Source organism: Bufo gargarizans, chromosome 4 (assembly GCF_014858855.1).
Source record: "Bufo gargarizans isolate SCDJY-AF-19 chromosome 4, ASM1485885v1, whole genome shotgun sequence".
Taxonomy (NCBI): domain Eukaryota; kingdom Metazoa; phylum Chordata; class Amphibia; order Anura; family Bufonidae; genus Bufo; species Bufo gargarizans.
Window position 1 is genome coordinate 83,684,900 of NC_058083.1, and position 22,110 is coordinate 83,707,009.

The following is a 22,110-nucleotide window of genomic DNA, read 5'->3' on the forward strand; positions in this document are numbered from 1 at the left end:
TGACAGGGGGTGATCAGGGAGTGTATATGGGTGATCACCCGCCTGTCATTGATCACCCCCCTGTAAGGCTCCATTCAGATGTCCGTATGATTTTTACGGATCCATGGATACATGGATCGGATCCGCAAAACACATGCGGACGTCTGAATGGAGCCTTACAGGGGGGTGATCAATGACAGGGGGTGATCAGGGTGATCGCCCCCCTGTCATTGATCATCCCCTCTGTAAGGCTCCATTCAGACGTCCGTATGATTTTTACGGATCCATGGATACATGGATCGGATCCGCAAAACACATGCGGACGTCTGAATGGAGCCTTACAGGGGGGTGATCAATGACAGGGGGTGATCAGGGTGATCGCCCCCCTGTCATTGATCACCCCCCCTGTAAGGCTCCATTCAGACATCCGTATGATTTTTACGGATCCACGGATACATGGATCGGATCCGCAAAACACATGCGGACGTCTGAATGGAGACTTACAGGGGGGTGATCAATGACAGGGGGTGATCAGGGTGATCGCCCCCCTGTCATTGATCACCCCCCCTGTAAGGCTCCATTCAGACGTCCGTATGATTTTTACGGATCCATGGATACATGGATCGGATCCGCAAAACACATGCGGACGTCTGAATGGAGCCTTACAGGGGGGTGATCAATGACAGGGGGTGATCAGGGTGATCGCCCCCCTGTCATTGATCACCCCCCCTGTAAGGCTCCATTCAGACGTCCGTATGATTTTTACGGATCCATGGATACATGGATCAGATCCGCAAAACACATGCGGACGTCTGAATGGAGCCTTACAGGGGGGTGATCAATGACAGCGGGTGATCAGGGTGATCGCCCCCCTGTCATTGATCACCCCCCCTGTAAGGCTCCATTCAGACGTCCGTATGATTTTTACGGATCCATGGATACATGGATCGGATCCGCAAAACACATGCGGACGTCTGAATGGAGCCTTACAGGGGGGTGATCAATGACAGGGGGGTTATCAATGACAGGGGGTGATCAGGGAGTGTATATGGGTGATCACCCGCCTGTCATTGATCACCCCCCTGTAAGGCTCCATTCAGACGTCCGCATGTGTTTTGCGGATCCGATCCATGTATCCGTGGATCCGTAAAAATCATACGGACATCTGAACGGAGCCTGACAGGGGGGTGATCAATGACAGGGGGGTGATCAATGACAGGGGGGTGATCAGGGAGTTTATATGGGGTGATCATGGGTGATCAGGGGTTTATAAGGGGTTAATAAGTGACCGGGGGGGGGGGTGTAGTGTAGTGTAGTGTGGTGTTTGGTGCGACTGTACTGAGCTACCTGAGTCCTCTGGTGGTCGATCCTAACAAAAGGGACCACCAGAGGACCAGGTAGCAGGTATATTAGACGCTGTTATCAAAACAGCGTCTAATATACCTGTTAGGGGTTAAAAAAATCTGATCTCCAGCCTGCCAGCGAGCGACCGCCGCTGGCAGGCTGGAGATCCACTTGCTTACCTTCCGTTCCTGTGAGCGCGCGTGCCTGTGTGCGCGCGTTCACAGGAAATCCCGGCCCTCGCGAGATGACGCGTATATGCGTCGTCGTGCGCAGGGCTGCCGCCTCCGGACCGCACATCTGCGTTAGGCGGTCCGGAGGCGGTTAAAGAGGACCTTTCACCGATTATGACACTGTGTTATCCCCGGGCACCGCTCCGTTCTCCCGCTATGCCCTCCGGTATCTCCGGCCACTAAGTTATAGTAGGCAGAGATTTCAGTGACTAAGTTATGGTAGGCGGAGTCTGCCCTTGTTCTGCTCTAGCGCTGGCCAATCGCAGCGCAGAGCTCACAGCCTGGGAGGTTATTTTCTCCCAGGCTGTGAGCTCTGCAATGCGATTGGCCAGCGCTAGAGCAGAACAAGGGCAGACTCCGCCTACCATAACTTTGTGACCGGAGATACCGGAGGGCATAGCGGGAGAACGGAGCGGCGCCCAGGGATAATAGTAAGTGCAGTGAGATCCCAGGGCGCGGCTCTCCATGTCTGTATTCTTAGCTCACAGTGTCATAATCGGTGAAAGATCCTCTTTAAATGTTGTAAAAAGGCAATTTATTGAAATTGCCCCAATCTTCAGCTATTCCCTTCAATCCAAGATCTACTTCCTCTTTGTGCTTGACACAGGACAGAATTTCCAATGTCAGCACACCCCTGTGTCATATGTAATGGGGCTGGCTCATCTCAGTAGCTGAGCCAGCCTAATTCTCTTTACATCAGCCATCTTTTCAATCAAGTAAAATAAACTTAAATCAAATAGTTGTCAGTGTAAAAAAGATTGTTCAGGAGACTAGAAATAAGGAGAGAGCTGTCTGCAGCCTGCAATGTATGTGAACTCATGCTGGCTGCAGAAGACAAAAAGATGAGAATTCTTACGTTAGGTATATTGGTTTAAAATTATTGTCTTTACCTAGCAATAATAGCATAAAAACTTTGCAAATTATGGCACATGCCATATTTACGCCCAAATTAGTGACTTTTACAGGTTCTCGAAAAAAATTAAAGTGGCGAGAAAAGTGGCAGGGCTTAGAGGGAGATGGTGGGGTTTGACACAGCCTGCCGGATTAACTATAACTTACGCCAGAAAATGATGCAAATTAAATCTGCAGTCTGCGCCAGCCTCTAGCTCTGGCACATTGGCTGCCAGAGACACAACTAATTTATTACGAGGTATCTGCCTCCTAAAAAATTAGGCACATCGCATCCTATGGGAATGCTAGTCTTGATAAATGTCCTTCCATTACTTTTTTAATTTTGTGCTGAAAATCAAGCTTTTCTCATTCCTTATACTGTTACCTTAAATCTGTATACAGAAAGAACTACATTTTCTGCAAAAAACATTTATCTCCAGTCTCATTAAAGGATTGTCCAGGATTTAAAAAAAACCCGGTTACTTTCTTCCCCCAAAAAAGGACCACCCAGATCCATAGGGTTGTGTGCAGTGTTGCAGCTCAGTTCTTGCAGCATATCACATATGTTTTAGGCCCAGGAGGAGTGGAGGATGGGAGTGGCAGTCAATCACAGTGGCTATCCTCACATTAATGCTTCCTAGGGCCAGGACAATGTTAGGAGGGCACACCCTTTCTTCCCTTGGGGCACAACCTGATGTTAATGCTCCTTTCTGATGGTAGTTGGGGTGCCTTTGGTCTTATGAGTGTTGAATGGGTGCAAGGCAGGATATGTTGGTGGTGTGGCCTGCATATGGTGCAGGAGTCAGTAACAAGGCCAGATGTAAAAAATATACGTCTCTCTTTACTAAAGTGCAGAACAGGAGTTGTAGTACATCCAACGTTGTGAAAACACAGTTCCAAATAATTCACAGTGCAAATCTTCCAGATAGCAATGTATGGATTTGAGTAGGGATGGGAATTATAGTACTCTTTCCTCTCTATCTTCTAAAATTCTCTCTTTGCAGAATCTAAGAGTAGCAATATTACTCTTGCAGTGACGGCTGTAATTTTCAACTGAGGGATACAGGGTTAAAGATATGGTTGGCCAGACAGGATCCAAGTGTGAAGGGTATATCAATAATGTCCCTCTAACAACAGTAACATATCATCTTTGAACAACAAAATACCTTGCTGACTGACTAACTCCTATTCTCGGCCATGCAGATTCTGGACCTTCTTGGTTCTTTCCAGTGTGGTAGCTATCGTGGAAGCAGTTGAAGCTGCTGCTATGGTGCCCGAGCTCAGAAGGTGACCAGAAGGGGTACTAAATGATTTTATTGTCAGGGTAGGTCTCTTCAACATGCCGTAATATTGAGGTCTAGCTGCATTAATTAATCAAAAGAAGGGCCTGCTGCCCGCAGCAGGGAGCTCAACAGCCCATATAAAATATTGGAGAGCACCACTGGCTTGTCTTTCTTGTTCCCCGATCCCTGGGCCGGTACCGTGCCATGCGTTTGAGTGACTTAAGCAGCGCCCACCCAGGAAACATGGAAGAAGTGAGATATGTGTTAGTGGGGCCAGGTACAGGGCACAGCTGTAAGTCAAGGAATCAGCATGCAGCTGCCTGGCAGCCATCCCAACTTCTACCCAGTCCTTCCTCTGTCAGCCTCCTGTACTATATAGCACATAGTACATGGCAGTACACTTACATACACACACATCATGTGCGTGCATATGTAAATAGTGATGAATACATATAAGTCATCATGAAACCGCGTCGATCAATTGGAAATATGCAAAAAGACACCACACAATCAACAAAAACACAAACTTTTTTTTAGCATGTTTTACAACAGCCTACGCCAGACTGGAACTCTACTCCCTTCTGGACAGTCTGCAGGAAAGGTGTCTTTATCACGACACGGATTCTGTCATTTTTGTTCATCGTGAAGGTGACTGGCTCCCCCCTTTAGGCGATTATTTGGGTTAATTAACCAGCGAAATACCAGATAACACATACATCGCAGAATTTGTATCTACGGGTCCAAAATCCTACAGGTTCAAACTGATTACCGGTAAGACGGTTTTAAAGGTTAAAGGGATCACACTAAACGTTGCTAATGCTAGGGATATTAATATTGACAGCCTAAAGGATTTAGTTCTGGATTACATCCTAAACAGTGATCTTGAATGTCAGAAATTTATATCTATGGAGCAACCAGGTTTTGTTAGAAATAAGAAGTTGTGGCAGATTGAAACAAGACCATTGCGCAAAACTCTGAGGAGTGTATACACAGAGAGGCGTCTGCAGGAAGATTTTACCACACTACCTTTCGGGTTCTAATACTGTTATGACACAGTTACACCATTTTTTTTTCAGGTGAATTAGTTGCTCTTTTTAAGAAGGTCCTGGATCCTGTTTTTGAAAGGCTGCCATCACGTGATTTTACAACGAGGTCGTTCGGGTTTTAATGCCATGGACACACGCCTACAACACCCTTTTTCATGCATTTTAGCAGGTCCATCCAGAGTTATTTTGTAAGAAAACTGTTAGAAAATACTGAAACGTATTTATCACACAAACCCGATAATATTGTTTAGTTTTATGCTGGTTGGCAAAAACTTTATGACAAACTTTCTCTATGCTTTCCACACATCAGGTTTATTGAAGGCCTGCCGCATACGTTTGTAGATGATGAGTTATTCCTACCCGACGAGGTAAATTTGACTATTGTTGATGATCTCATGGATTCCGCTAGTGAAAACCACGAGCTTGAAAAGGCATTCACCAGGTACGTGCATCATAGAAATCTAAGTATATTGTATCTGGTGAAGAACATATTTTGTCAGGGCATAAAGAGTATAATGATCAATTTAAACATCAAGTACATGGTTCTCTGTAATAATTCGCATGATAAATTGCAAATTCTAACATTAGCGAGACAAATGTATCCTGGGAAAACACATTTCTTCTTGGAGGCTTTTGAGGACGCTACGCGGGAGCCTTATGGCCACCTGCTAGTAGATTTAAAGGGATTCTGTCACTAGGATTTACCCTACAGAGATATTCGTATGTGCCCATCAGTCTCCTTGTTTTGTATTAAATGATCCCACTCTTACTGCTCTGTGTGTCTTTTGGTCGTCAAAAAAGCGATTTTATTGCTATGTAAATTACCTTGATAAGGAGCCCAAGGGGTTGTCCCATGACCCGTTGGAGCCCGGCCACGCCCATCGTTCCAGAGCTCAGCACCGCCTACTAGTTAATTTATTCACTGCACTTGCCCTGACGTCATTCCTTCCAAGCGCCGTAATCTCGCGTGCGCAGGGAGCTGGCGCATGTGCAGTTGGATCGACGGTAATTTACATAGAATTAAAATCGCTTTTTTGACGAATAAAAGACACACAGAGCAGTAAGAGTGGGATTGTTTAATACAAAGCAAGGAGACTGAGGGGCACATATAAATATCTCTGTAGGGTAAATCCTGGTGACAGAATCCCTTTAAGGGCTACTACACCAGAAAAACTTCGTTGCCATGCCTCGTACCCGCTTGACGTCACCTACGTTGCGCTCACGAGAGGCGGTATGGTCACAGGTTACCAAAATGTGACGTTACGCCCTCCAGAGGAGCAGGTAAGGTCCGCTTGGTACAGTTTACACAGACAACTCCTCTCCACGCAGGCACAGAGAGGCAACAAGCTGAGAGAGCCTTTTCACTGCCGCAGTGAAAACAGCGCCTCCTCAGCCCAGGTATCTACTAGCAGTTCTTGTTTGATATAAGCCCGGTCCGCTAACAGGATTATATAGGGTGAGAAACCAACCCGCGGTAGCTTATAACTAGGCCGAAACACGGACGTGGGGATTCGTGATCGAGATACAAGATAGCACAAAATCAAATTATATATTTAATCGCTGTAAGGGCACACTAGATATAACACAATATACACAGAGAATATATACAATGGTGTGAGGTTACAGATACAGGTGATACAGGTACAACAGGGTTAAGCAGAACAATAAGTCAATTTACCAGATATATAAGTCCTTTGGGTAGTGATAAGTTCTTTGCTGTATTCACGTCGTAGGCAGTGATGTCAGCCGGTTGCAGGTCCCTCCAAACACATTGCACGATGTGACCCCCTTTCAGAGAAAGACCATCACACTATCCACTTTTCCCTTGCAGGACCAGATTTAAAATGCCAAGCAAAAGATCTCACAAAATACCATTCTCTGAAAGGTCTATCACCCCAACATCTTCAGCACAACCTAAACCTGGATGGACTAACAGAACACAGCTTAGACCTTGACTCCTTGGTCCATAAATATAACTGCCTTGTATCATCTGCCTTTGACTCTATTGCTCCCCTACACATCAAACGCTCCACACCATTATATCATGCGCGATGGTTCGACAATTCCTTAAAGGAGATAAAGAAAGACGGACGCAGACTAGAACTACAATGGCGCAAACACCAGCGCTCAAAGCATAAACACTCCCTAATTCGTCACCAAAAGAATTATCAGGCAATGATCAACAAGAAAAAGTCCTCTTTTCTATCACAGGAAATTGCAAAAGCAGCCAACAAACCAGCCCAGCTGTTCTGCACAGTTGACTATGCAATCCATCGTGCCGGAATCCCAGCATCACAAAGACCTATGTGAGAAATTTGCCCTCTTCTTCACAGATAAAGTCTTATCTATTCGGTCTGCTATCAAATCTACAACACCGAAAACCTATGCAGAGCCTCATAAGGGATGCCTCAACAACCTACTGCCATAGTCTGACTTTAAGGTAATTACCGAAGAAGCCATCTCAAACATCCTTCTAAACCTTCGCCAGACTACCTGCGACCTGGCCCCTGGCCCCACACAGTTCATGTTGAAATGCCCTGATCTGTTCATGCTAGCATTCCATAAGATAGTCAACTGCTCCTTGCAAGCGGGGAAGTTTCCTACCTGTCTGAAAGAGGAAATCATAAGGCCACTACTCAAGAAACCTTCCCTAGATCTGGATATTCTGAGCAACTACAGACCGGTCTCCAACCTTCCCTTTTTGGGAAAACTATTGAGAAGGCTTTATATCTCCAACTTAAAGCCAGGCTCTCAATGAACAACATCTTTGACCCCCTACAATCTGGATTCAAGAAGCACCACAGCTGTGAAACAGCTCTTGTCCGGATTTGTAATGACCTGCTCATGGCCAGAGACAGAGGCGAGTGTTCCATCCTGGTACTGCTTGATCTCTCAGCGGTCTTTGATACAATTGATCATGAAGTCTTGCTCAATAGACTGCAAGTGTACTGTGGCATTAATGGTTTAGTACTCCAATGGTTCTCCTTCTTCCTGGCTGGCAGAACTCAAAGGGTAGCCTTGGGGCCTTTCCAGTCCAACCCTGTACCACTAAAATATGGTGTGCCCCAGGGCTCAATCCTATCCCCTTTGTTGTTTACCATATACATGCTGCCACTCGTGAAAATCATCCAAAAACACGGTCTAACATACCACTGCTATGCTGATGACACCCAGCTATATATGTCATTACAACCCGATATGACAGACCCAATCCCAAAAATAAACACATGCTTAGCCTAGCTTCAGAAGTGGATGAATGGAAACTGGCTTAAACTAAATGCCGACAAAACAGAGGTTCTTGTCATCGGAGGCCAGCGCCTAACAGCAAAACAGCTCCAGACACAGTCAACACCACTGAGGGTAGGGAACCCAGACCATACTAGCTCCAACACTGTGCGCAGCTTGGGTTTACTGATGGATAAGGAGTTAAACCTCAGGAACCAAATTTCAGCTATGGTGAAACACTCCTTTTTTAACCAAAGGAATATTGCAAAAATTAAAGGGATTCTGTCACCTCCCCTCAGCCAAAAAACGATTTAAAAGCAGCCATGAAGCACAGCTTACCTGGATTAAGCTGTGCTCTTTTATCTTGAAATCCGTCCAGCAGTTACTGCAAAAAACGACTTTGATCGATATGTAAATGTGTCCTGAAGGTGCCCAGAGGGGCGTTTTTTTCTTCTTAGTGAGCCCAGTACCGCCCCTCTTACAGTGCCCAGCCCGCCTTCCTTGTACTTTCTAACCGCCGCCCCCAGCCTGCCACAGCCTCCCCTCCCTCTCCTCCCCCTCCCTCACGCCGAACGAAGTCTCGCACAGGCGCAGTACCCACTGAGGGCTGCGCCTGTGCGATCATCAGGAGACTGAGGGCGGCAGCTTCATCTTCGTCACTGGGCATGCGCCGAGCCCAGTGACGTCCGATGTTAGCTCTTTCCCTCAGTCAGCCTGGTAGGAAGCGCAGAGGATTGCCGATCGGCTGCTGCACCCTGCGCTTTCTCCAGTCTGCCTGCCTTTACTTAATATAATAATACCTAATTTGCCCCAACAAATACTTATTTCTTTCCTGAAGGGAGGGTGGGGAAAGAAATCGCTGGCCGTCTTCACTGTGGCAGGCAGACTGGAGAAAGCGCAGGGTGCAGCAGCCGATCAGCAATCCTCTGCGCTTCCTACCAGGCTGACTGAGGGAAAGAGCTAACATCGGACGTCACTGGGCTCGGCGCATGCCCAGTGACGAAGATGAAGCTGCCGCCCTCAGTCTCCTGATGATCGCACAGGCGCAGCCCTCAGTGGGTACTGCGCCTGTGCGAGACTTCGTTCGGCGTGAGGGAGGGGGAGGAGAGGGAGGGGAGGCTGTGGCAGGCTGGGGGCGGCGGTTAGACAGTACAAGGAAGGCGGGCTGGGCACTGAAAGAGGGGCGGTACTGGGCTCACTAAGAAGAAAAAAACGCCCCTCTGGGCACCTTCAGGACACATTTACATATCGATCAAAGTCGTTTTTTGCAGTAACTGCTGGACGGATTTCAAGATAAAAGAGCACAGCCTAATCCAGGTAAGCTGTGCTGCATGGCTGCTTTTAAATCATTGCTTTTAAATCATTTTTTGGCTGAGGGGAGGTGACAGAATCCCTTTAAGCACCTCATTCCTTCAGAAGATCTTCCAACCCTAGTTCATGCCTTCATCACATCACGGCTGGACTATTGCAATGCCCTCTATGTAGGCCTTACTAATAAAGACCTACACCGCCTGCAGCTAGTACAGAATGCTGCCGCAAGACTGTTAACAAGCCAACCCTGCCACTGTCACATAACACCAATCCTCTGCTCACTACACTGGTTACCCATAAAATGGAGAATCCTTTTCAAAATTGCCATGCTAACATTCAAATCCCTACACGACCTGGGCCCTGGATACCTGAAGGTGTTGTTGCATCTGCGTCACACCTCACACAACCTCAGATCAAAAGGATCCAATAACTTGACCACCCCCAGAATTCAACTAAAAACCTTTGGAGACAGAGCTTTCTGTCATGTTGTTCCTACCTTGTGGAATGCCCTGCCAAACACAACCAAGACAGCTCCAACCCTGGACACATTTAAATCAAAACAGAAAACCCACCTGTTTAGCCTGGCATTTAAGATCACATAACTTTTTCCCCCTGTACATATCACTATGTACCGATCTGAGACAAGTTGATACGCTTTGAGTCCTACAGGAGAAAAGCACTTTACAATTGTTTAGTTGTTGTTGGTCGGGGTTCTTACCACGAACATTGCTGGCTGTGTATATTCAGAAGAGAAATAGTTTTAAAAAGTGAGATTTAGAAGGTTACGCGCATTCTAGGATGCTTACACAGCAACGACAAGATGTTGGAGAGATTACGCCATAATTGGGCTCTCTTAAAAACGCTTGTAAAAGCGACACCTTCTGTCAGGAAATCTATTTTGCTCCATGTGAGCGATGATTTAATAGCAGCCATAGGTGAGATCGCCTTAAACATCCTGAAAGGACGAATTCCGCTAAAGGAACGTCAGAAAAAGATACTAAAGAAGTGGCGTAAAGCTATAAGGAGGCTGTCTGATAAAACAATTCCCATAAAGAAAAAGAAGCGCTTAGTGAATCAGACAGGTGGTTTCATAGGACCGCTATTGGGGTTTGCAATTCCGTTAATAACGATACACCGATATAATGCAAAGATACTTGGTTCTTGCCAAACAGGAGACTAAAGAGCTAGTGACTTTAAACCTTGTTAACTAATCTGATCCTGGTCATCAACAACTGCCAAATATAACCGCTGATAAATACGATTCCGTCCTTGAAATTGTAACACATGTCAATCCCCGTTTAAAGAAAAATGCTGAACTTTTGTTAAGCAGGATGAAGAATGCCAGTGTTACAATGTGGAATGATAAAGGTGAATTTATTTATAATGGTTCTAACATGATGGATCTTGTGCACAATGCGACGCAAAGCCTCAGACTTCCAAAATACTAAAAACCACCAGGCTGGATTGCATTTATGCATGGCATAGCGGACATAATTATGCCATCTACTGTTGTGGGTAATTCATCTACTAGAGAGATTCTGGACAGTTTAAAAACGAACCTAAATGAGTTGTCTGTAAGTGTCGCACCTAATCGCACTCTCCTGACCAACCCCTCCACACCTATGGGTATAAGACAGGGTAGTCTGTTACCTAAAAGAAGGACATCGCCAATGTTACAATACAATGTTGCTTGTGAATACTGATTATGTGTAGATATTATTAATGTATTGCATATTGTAACCCAGCTAAACGTATTTTTGAATTTATATATGTGCTTTTTTGCACGTTATCTCCTCAATAAAGTTTTTAAAACTCTGCGTTTTTTGTTTGTGCTCAATTTGTTTACTGCCAATAAGGGGCTTGCTGTGTGGGTCTCTAGACATGTCCAGGCACGCATCTACCATAATAATATAACGTGATCTCCAGACATGTCCAGGCACGTATCTATCATACGTTGTGCTTTTTAGACAATTTTAGACTTACCCAGACACGTTTTTACCCTATGTTGCTGTATAGGAGTATGAGAAAAGTTTCATGGGAGGCTGTATGTAGTATGAGAGGAGTGTCATGTCATACACTCGTTCGTATATGCATACAGTATGCGGTTCATTATTACTAAGAAAGCGACAGCAGCTGCCATTAAATTAATAAAAGAGATTCATATGATTCATATGATTTTAAGAAGACAAAATCATAATATTTTAATAAATTCATATGGGTTGCAACTAAGAAATTTACAAATTCATATTATATTAATAAATTCATAAAAGATTGAGGTGGAAGTGAGAAATTGACAAATTCATAATATTTTAATAAATTCATATGGGTGACAAATTCATAATATATTAATAAATTAATAAAAGATTGAGGGTGAGGTGAGAAATTGACAAATTCAAAATATTTTAATAAATTCATAATCATGAAGATTTCGGCGGGGTGGAGGTCGCTATCTACCATAATAATATAACGCGGTCTCTAGACATGTCCAGGCATGCATTATTCAGATTTGGGAGAGGGCGAAGAGGGGAGGAGGACCTGTCGAGAGGAGAAAAGGTGCGTGTTGACGAGTGGGGTTTTGGTAGCTGGGGGTGGCGTCTAAAATGGGGCGTGGCACCTGTCACTTTTGATGACTTATATGTATCCATCACTACTAGCATGAGTCAGTGAAGTCAGTTATGGGGTCATTGGCTGCAGTGGTCATGTGCCCCGTGTCAAAATAGATGCTAAAAATGACAGTGAAATAAATAGAAAAAACATAAAAACTCAAAACACCCCAATTTTACATATAAAAATAAACAATAAAAAACATAATATGTATTACCCTTTAAAATGTCTGAACTAAATATATATAACGGATATAGCGCTTCTGACATTGTTTCTGCCAAATATAGCACCCCTGGCCATATTTATGACAGATATAGGGTCACCTGACAATATTTCTACCAGATGTAGTGTCCCCTGACAATATTTCTGCCAGATATAGTGCCCCCTGACACTATATATATCCCCTCTTATATGTGCAAGCTTTATGTATAGTGCCTCTTATATACAGTATCTCCTGCAGTGATCCCCTGAAGAGCCGATGCAGATCATGGGAGTGGTAGTGGCCCTGATGAGATGTGTACTCCCTCAGGCCATTGCTCCCAGGAGAGTGGTGCAGTGGAAAGGGGGTTTGAAGAAGTAAAAATATAAAAGTCTTTTAAAATTTAACTTGTGGTACATACAGCAGTAGTAAGTACAAAGTGCAGATTCTGTCACCACATGATGATGTATGGTGGCTGTGTAAGTGACAAATAAATGACACTTGAGATGTGCTTTCTTGATGATGTCTCTTTCTTGTAATTCTGGATAACAGCAGTTTGCTAGCACTTGTAGAGATACATACAGTAGGTGTCCACTCTGTGATACTGGCTTGGCGTTAGACTGGCCTGGATGTTGTTTAGGTGATGGCTGTCTGAACAGTATTTTCCTCACCTACAGCAGGGTCTGTTACGCTGTGTTTGCTGACGACTCTGCTAAAGATGCTGTAGCTTTTAGAAGTAGACTTGGTTTTGTGAATCTCTTTGGAGTAGTGGTCTCACAGGAGAACTGGATAGGGTCCCATTAAGAAGGACCTCAAGCATGTCCTTCCTTCCACCACTCTGCTTGGACTAGCACTTACCCCCCTGGCAGAAAGTAGGACCAGCCCACTCCCGCCAAGAGGGGAGGAACAGGGTGATTAACCCTGTCCCTGCCATCTATACCTCTCATGCTGGTTTATTGGGAGTAGCAAAAACACAACATTAACAATACATAACATGGCAAAACATTTGCAGATACCCTCAGGTATGAGGTATGCCACCCCCTTTATGTATATTTCCCCCGTTATGTATAGTACAGAATGTATTAAATTCACCTGTCTGTGGTGCCACACTTCAGCAATGCAGGCCCGACCTCTTCTGGCAGGTCTACTTCCATGGAACATCGCAGGCGCCTACGTAACTGAAAGTACCATCACGGGGAGCAGGGAACCAATGCTTCCCTTGTCTTGCTGGATGCTTATTTGTCTCTGCATCCTGCCAAGTGAAGCATACCTATCTGCTTCCCAACACTCGGTGCCTGCTCCGTGGGTGCATAACTGTCTTCAATGCTCTTTGATCACTACATGGATGGAAATGATGTGGCCCCAAGTGGCATGACACTGTGGTTACATGCCACATCCAATGGGGGACATGCCCCCACTGTAGCCAGCTATTGGATGCAGCGGCACTAGTGACAAATTTACACGTGAGGACCGCAGTGCAGTGAAGACACAGGTAGACCCACTGATACGTCATCTGGGATCCAGTAATTATGCTTCCCTTGACAGGTCTTGCTGACTGTGGATGTTGTTTAAAAAAAACACTTGGAATTTGGAAACCCCTTTAAGCGAATACAAGTCTTAATCCTGCACTCACCAAACACCCCCATCTCCCAACCAAAAAGATTAATTAAATATAAAGTCATCAACGTGAATTGTAAACTGTTGCTTTCACATAAATTCCCTTCTTAGGACTCAGTACAAGGTGAATCTGACCGATTTCCTTGTAATTTACTCATTTTTACTATTAATAGTCCTACGGGGAGCACATAAAATCAACTGGATAACATCCACTTGAGCTATTAAGTAAGGTTGGAGAAGTGCAAGAAATTAAACAAAGAGAGATTCTCCAGAACTGCCAGTAAATTATCCTCATATCTTGGCAAAAAAAGACCTATAATTTACAGTTATCCACTCATGCCATCATAGTCCTGGCAACTAAGCATATTGAGATTCCTTGTGCCATATTATAAGACACAATAGTACAGTATAGTACAGTTCCCCCAGTATTCACCTAAAGGGGATGTCCCATAAAAAAATATTCAACATTTTTCAAAACAGCACCTGGATCTGAATAGTTTTGTGATTGCCTGTAATTAAAAATGTAGTATAGCCACTGAGGTATTTAATAAAATGTTTCTGTATAGCGCCACCTGCTGTTTGTTCTTTTCCTTATTTCTCTGTCAACCTGACAGAGATGGACACACACGCTCAACCCCACCCTTCAACTGCCACCAGCTGCAGCAATCAGGGCATGACCTCTAAGAAAATACACGCTCCCTGAGCTGCTTGAAATATATCTGGGAGAACAATTGGTGCAATAAATGAGAGGAATTCTGGATCCATTAGAAGTACAGTGCTGGTTTTACTTTGTTTAAAAGAGTACTACATTATGTCTGATTTTCATTTTTTTACATCAGTCATAGAATAACCCTTTTAAATCTCACTTCTGCAGCCTTCATGTTTTACCCAACTTTACATAACTTTCACATATTCCTACAGACTTGCTGGGAGCTTCAGTAAGACTTTGCCAGGGTGGGTAGTATCCCAACAAATCTGGCTTTTGTAATCATTCTTGCCTGTGGTCAAATTGTTGACATGTGCTGACCTCCAATACATCTATGTCTGTCTTCATATGATGTTTTTTGACCCATGTTTAACATACGTTGGGGGCTAGGGTACCACATTCTAGTGATCGGTGGAGTTCCAAATGGGGGACCTTCTCTTATTAACTTGAAAACTGAGGTCTCTAAATCCCATCAAAGGAATTGTACACATTTAGGCTACCTTATTTCAGCACTTCACTAGTAACCTAGAGATGTTAGCAGAAGCTGTTGAAAGACCTCTGGTCACAGGACCAGGCTGTGCACATATGTGCAGAGTAGTTCCTGGAGACACTTGTGCATTTGGTGTATGGGCAGTACCCCAGAACCGGGGTCCTGCATAACGGAAACGGGACGGATCTGTTTTGCAGCCCATAGACTTCTATTATGACAGAATGAAAGTACCCCGGACATTATGGAGAGGTACTGCATGGCCATACTGGCATTGCCTGATGCCTGCTTTTGTCACTGGGCTGGGATAGTTTTCTGCCGGTGACAGGAGGGGTATTTTTAGATACTGGTGATTTGGAGGGAAAAGGTTTCCCGCTATTTGTGGGATCACTGGGCAGAAGTTTAACTTTGCCCGGTGATTTGTGCTTAATTGGTCCGGACAAGTAGCTTATTATGTCCTAGGGTCTCGGGTGAGTTTACCTGAGCCCTGGTAACAAGGTTTGATTGGTGGATGAGGGGGAGAACGGGCTATAAGTATCCGAGCTCCGCAGGCTGGTCTTGCCACTGATCTGCAACTGCCCGTGGAGCCGGATCCTTCGTGCCTCTCCCGCCCACCCCCCTTTTTTATGGTTATGTTTGGCCACTGCCTGGGGAAGGGTGATGGAAGGATAGTCATCCCGTGATGGGATGGACTCTGATAGATATATTTTATAGTTAATGGAGTCTGAGTTTATGACTAGACTCTTAAATGGTTCAGTAAGATTGTTAATGGTTGGTTTAATAAATCAGGCCTTGGCCAATTTTTTACCTCCACTCTTTAGTCGGTGTGTTTATTAATGTTATGTTTTAATACTGTTGTTTAAATGGGTTGGAAGGAAGGCGTGATATGCCATGTATTGCCATGAATAACGGAATGCCTCTAATTGCGTTATGGTCCTTGGTAACGGAATCCATAACGCAATTCACCTTTTACCACCAAACAGAATGTGAACTGAATTTCATAAGCGGAAATTCGCACATCTCTACTATTAATATATATAATATAAAAATATTTATCCTATACAGCAAACAGGAAAAAAAAGTCAAAATGGGCAATTAGCTGTTTTTGATCACTTTGCCTCCTACAGAAAATGGAATAAAAGTGATAAAAAAGTCATACACACTTCAAAATGGTATCAATAAAAAGTACAGATCGCCACGCAAAAAATTATCCCTCACACAAAAAAATTCAAAAGATTTTTTTTTGTATTAAAAACCAAGAAAAACTATACAATTATTAGGTTATCCATGTTATTTTTTTGTTTTTTATATGTTTCTAACTAAGCAAATTTAAGGGATTTTCAATTCACTTCATGTACAGTCATCTTCATCTCCTAGTTAGCTGAGATCACATGATCTGTGACCTCAGATTCTTTCTCTGATCTGATGACGTTCCGTGCACAAGACTGAGGGAGCAGGTCTGCCTCTGTGCATGGAACGTCACTGTGATGGCTGTACTGATTGGAGCAACAAGCCACGGCCCCTGCTCTCCCTGATCTGCTGGCCATGCCCCCTGCACTGCCCGCTCTGCAGGCTGAGTGCACTGTATCTCGTCCCACTGGATTCTTCAGTATAGTTTAACCCTTCTACCATTCGTAGCACAGACTCAGGGCTGGAGGCTCTGCCTCAGGTACTGAGCAGCTGCAGGGTTTGCTCTTCTCCTCTTTTCCAGTCACTGAGGAGATAAATGCTGTGCACAGGATCCTTACTCCCTCCTCACCTTGCAAACACAGAGCTGACAAAGACTGCAGGAATTCTCTCCTCTGTACTCTTCTGCTGGCTGTGAGGAAGTGTCTGCAAAACATCACACAAAAACAGGTAGGAGGCAAGATCCTGCATGTATCAGCAATGTCATTGTACTGTACAGCTGGGACTTGTAGTCCCACACGTACAATATGAGTATCCCAGAAGTCAGACTGCAGGCAGGGCAGCAATTTTATTCACTCCCTTTGCAGGGCAGGAAGAGGAAGGGGGAGGCATTCTTTGCTGACACCCACAAATATTTATGAGGAAAACCTCAGAGATTGTTGTTACACCCCTTCCTCCCCACAGCTCTGCAACTGCATACCAATAAAGGGGCCAGAACACAACTAGGGAAATGAGGAAATTTTTTGGGGGCTAAAACTTGCTTAGCTTATGTATATACAGGTCCTTCAAAAAAAATTTGCATATTGTGATAAAGTTCATTATTTTCTGTAATGTACTGATAAACATTAGACTTTCATATATTTTAGATTCATTACACACCAACTGAAGTAGTTCAAGCCTTTTATTGTTTTAATATTGATGATTTTGGCATACAGCTCATGAAAACCCTGAATTCCTATCTCAAAAAATTAGCATATCATGAAAAGGTTCTCTAAACGAGCTATTAACCTAATCATCTGAATCAACTAATTAACTCTAAACACCTGCAAAAGATTCCTGAGGCTTTTAAAAACTCCCAGCCTGGTTTATTACTCAAAACCGCAATCATGGGTAAGACTGCCGACCTGACTGCTATCCAGAAGGCCATCATTGACACCCTCAAGCAAGAGGGTAAGACACAGAAAGAAATTTCTGAACGAATAGGCTGTTCCCAGAGTGCTGTATCAAGGCACCTCAGTGGGAAGGCTGTGGGAAGGAAAAAGTGTGGCAGAAAACGCTACACAACGAGAAGAGGTGACCGGACCCTGAGGAAGATTGTGGAGAAGGACCGATTCCAGACCTTGGGACTGAGTCTGGAGTAGAAACATCCAGAGCGTACAGGCGTGTGCAGGAAATGGGCTACAGGTGCCGCATTCCCCAGGTCAAGCCACTTTTGAACCAGAAACAGCGGCAGAAGCGCCTGACCTGGGCTGCAGAGAAGCAGCACTGGACTGTTGCTCAGTGGTCCAAAGTACTTTTTTCGGATGAAAGCAAATTTTGCATGTCATTCGGAAATCAAGGTGCCAGAGTCTGGAGGAAGACTGGGGAGAGGGAAACGCCAAAATGCCTGAAGTCCAGTGTCAAGTACCCACAGTCAGTGATGGTCTGGGGTGCCATGTCAGCTGCTGGTGTTGGTCCACTGTGTTTTATCAAGGGCAGCTATCTATCAGGAGATTTTGGAGCACTTCATGCTTCCATCTGCTGAAAAGCTTTATGGAGATGAAGATTTCATTTTTCAACACGACCTGGCACCTGCTCACAGTGCCAAAACCACTGGTAAATGGTTTACTGACCATGGTATTACTCTGCTCAATTGGCCTGCCAACTCTCCTGACCTAAACCCCATAGAGAATCTGTGGGATATTGGGAAGAGAAAGTTGAGACGCAAGACCCAACACTCTGGATGAGCTTAAGGCCGCTATCGAAGCATCCTGGGCCTCCATAACATCTCAGCAGTGCCACAGGCTGATTGCCTCCATGCCACGCCGCATTGAAGCAGTCATTTCTGCAAAAGGATTCCCGACCAAGTATTGAGTGCATAACTGAACATAATTATTTGAAGGTTGACTTTTTTTTGTATTAAAAACACTTTTCTTTTATTGGTCGGATGAAATATGCTAATTTTTTTAGATAGGAATTTGGGGTTTTCATGAGCTGTATGCCAAAATCATCAATATTAAAACAATAAAAGGCTTGAACTACTTCAGTTGGTGTGTAATGAATCTAAAATATATGAAAGTCTAATGTTTATCAGTACATTACAGAAAATAATGAACTTGATCACAATATGCTATTTTTTTTAGAAGGACCTGTATTGCTGACTATCAGATTTATAGTGCTTTCTTTTTTATATAACTTGGAAAACCCCTTTAAGGGGTTAATTATGCCCTAACTCAGAGGAAAGAAGCTAACATTGCCTTTCGGAGGGAGGAGGAATCTAGCCACTTCAGGTTTAGCTCTGCCAGCTATTAAGGGCAGATGCTAGTTCAGTTTAGCTCCCTATTTTTAGCAGTTTTTCCTTGTTCAAACTGTCTGTAGTTGTGGGTAGAGACTAACAGGTTTCATGTCTCCTCATACACGGGACATGAAGAAACAGGGAATCCTGCTTCAAATCAGCCCCCTTCACCATTTTAAAAATGAAAATAGACAATAAAAAATGAAAGATAATTTATTTCACCTTATGCCAAACTGCAAATATAAAAGTATTTATCTTCTATAGTGAATGGTGTAACGGAAAACAAATCAAAATGGACAATTTGCCAATTTTGGTCACTTCACCTTCTCCAAAATTGATTAATCAATTATCAAAATGTCATACACACCCAATAATGGTATCAATAAAAACTACAGCTTGCCCCCAACAAAAACTGATTTAGGGGTGTGATATACCTACAATATACTTTCTAACATAGAAAGTATATAGTGCATTTGTATTGTGCAGCAGTTGTGTGTGGTTCTGCTGCGATACCGCAGCTATATAGAGGGACAAGCGCTATTGCAACAACTATTTACAATGGGTGTGATATAACTGTTGCCACAAAAAAACTATTGTTTGAGGAATGTGATATACCTTCTTTCACAAAATACTGATTGAGAGCTACGATATAACTGCTTCCACAAAATACTGATTGAGGGGTTTGATATACCTACTTTCACAAAATACTGATTGAGGGGTTCGATATACCTGTTTCCACCAAATATTGATTAAGGAGCTATATACCTGCTTCCACAAAATAAGGATTAATAGGTTTGATATCCCTGCTTCCACGAAATACTGATTGAGGGCTGCGATATACCTGCTTCCACAAAATATTGATTAAGGGGTTCAATATACCTTTTTCCACCAAATATTGATTGAGGCCTGCGAGATACCTGCTTCCACACAATACTGATTAAGGGGTTTGATATACCTGTTTCCAACAAATATTGATTGAGGCCTGCGATATACCTGCTTCCACAAAATACTGATTAAGGTATTTGATATACCTGCTTCCACAAAATACTGATTGAGGCCTGCGATATACCGGCTTTCACAAAATACTGATTAAGGGGTTTGATATAACTGCTTGTACCAAATATTGACTGAGGGCTGCAATAAACCTGCTTCCACAAAATACTGATTAAGGGGTTTGATATATCTGTTTCCACAAAATACTGATTAAGGGGTTTGATATATCTGCTTCCACAAAATATTGATCAAGGGGTTTGATATAACTGTTACCACCAAATATTGATTAAGGGGTTTGATATATCTGCTTCCACAAAATACTGATTAAGGGGTTTGATATCCCTGCTTCCACAAAATACTGATTGAGGGCTGCGATATACCTGCTTCCACAAAATATTGATCAAGGGGTTTAATATACCTTTTTCCACCAAATATTGATTGAGGCCTGCGAGATACCTGCTTTCACAAAATACTAATTAAGGGGTTTGATATACCTGCTTCCACCAAATATTGATTGAGGCCTGCGATATACCTGCTTCCACAAAATACTGATTAAGGGGTTTGATATATTTGTTTCCACCAAATATTGATTGAGGGCTACGATATAACTGCTTCCACAAAATACTGATTAAGGGGTTTGATATACCTGCTTCCACAAAATACTGATTAAGGGCTGCGATATACCTGCTTCCACAAAATACTGATTGAGGGGTTCGATATACCTGTTTCCACTAAATATTGATTAAGGGGTGCTATATACCTGCTTTCACAAAATACTGATTAAGGGGTTTAATATCCCTGCTTCAAAATATTGATTAAGGGGTTCGATATACCTGTTTCCACCAAATATTGATTGAGGCCTGCGATATACCTGCTTCCACAAAATACTTATTAAGGGGTTTGATATACCTGCTTCCACAAAATACTGATTGAGGGCTGCGATATACCTGCTTCAACAAAATACTAATTAAGGGGTTCAATATACCTGTCTCCACAAAATACTGATTGTGGGGTTCAATATACCTTCTTCCACCAAATACTGATTAAGGGGTTGAATATAACTCCTTCCACCAAATATTGATTGAGGGCTGCGATATACCTGCTTCCACAAAATACTGATTAAGGGGTTTCTTATACCTGCTTCCACAAAATACTGATTGAGGGCTGCGATATACCTGCTTCCACAAAATACTGATTAAGGGGTTTGATATACCTGTTTCCACCAAATATTGATTGTGGCCTGCGATATTCCTGCTTTCACAAAATACTGATTAAGGGGTTTGATATACCTGCTTCCACAAAATATTGATTGAGGCCTGCGATATACCTGCTTCCACAAAATACTGATTAAGATGTTTGATATATCTGTTTCTACCAAATATTGATTGAGGGCTATGATATAACTGCTTCCACAAAATACTGATTAAGGGGTTTGATATACCTGCTTCCACAAAATACTGATTGAGGGGTTTGATATATCTGTTTTCACCAAATATTGATTGAGGGCTACGATATAACTGCTTCCACAAAATACTGATTAAGGGGTCTGATATACCAGCTTCCACAAAATACTGATTAAGGGGTTCGATATACCTGCTTCCACCAAATATTGATTAAGGGCTGCGATATACCTGCTTTCACAAAATACTGATTAAGGGGTTTGATATACCTGCTTCCACAAAATACTGATTCAGGGCTGCGATATACCTGCTTCCACAAAATGCTGATTAAGTGGTTCGATATACCTGTTTCCACCAAATATTGATTAAAGGAGTGCCAGATACCTGCTTCAACAAAATACTGATTAAGGGGTTTAATATACCTGCTTCCACCAAATATTGATTGTGGCCTGCGATATTCGTGCTTTAACAAAATACTGATTATGGGGTTTGATATCCCTGCTTCCACAAAATACTGATTGAGGGCTGCAATATAATTGCTTCCACAAAATATTGATGAAGGGGTTCGATACACCTGTTTCCACCAAATATTGATCGAGGCCTGTGATATACCTGCTTCCACAAAATACTGATTGAGGGCTGCGATATACCTGCATCCACAAAATACTGATTAAGGGGTTTTATATACCTGTTTCTACCAAATATTGATTGAGGCGTGCGATATACCTGCTTCCACAAATACTGCTCTTCTCTAGGGAATTAGGCACAGGGTCATTTTGAAAATGACAGGCAGAGGAAGAGGCATGCCATTCCGCATGGGTGGTAGATGTCGGGCAGGTGCATCAGGCCGGAGCCTAAGTGGGAAGTTGGAGAAGGCATGTGCGATTACTTCAA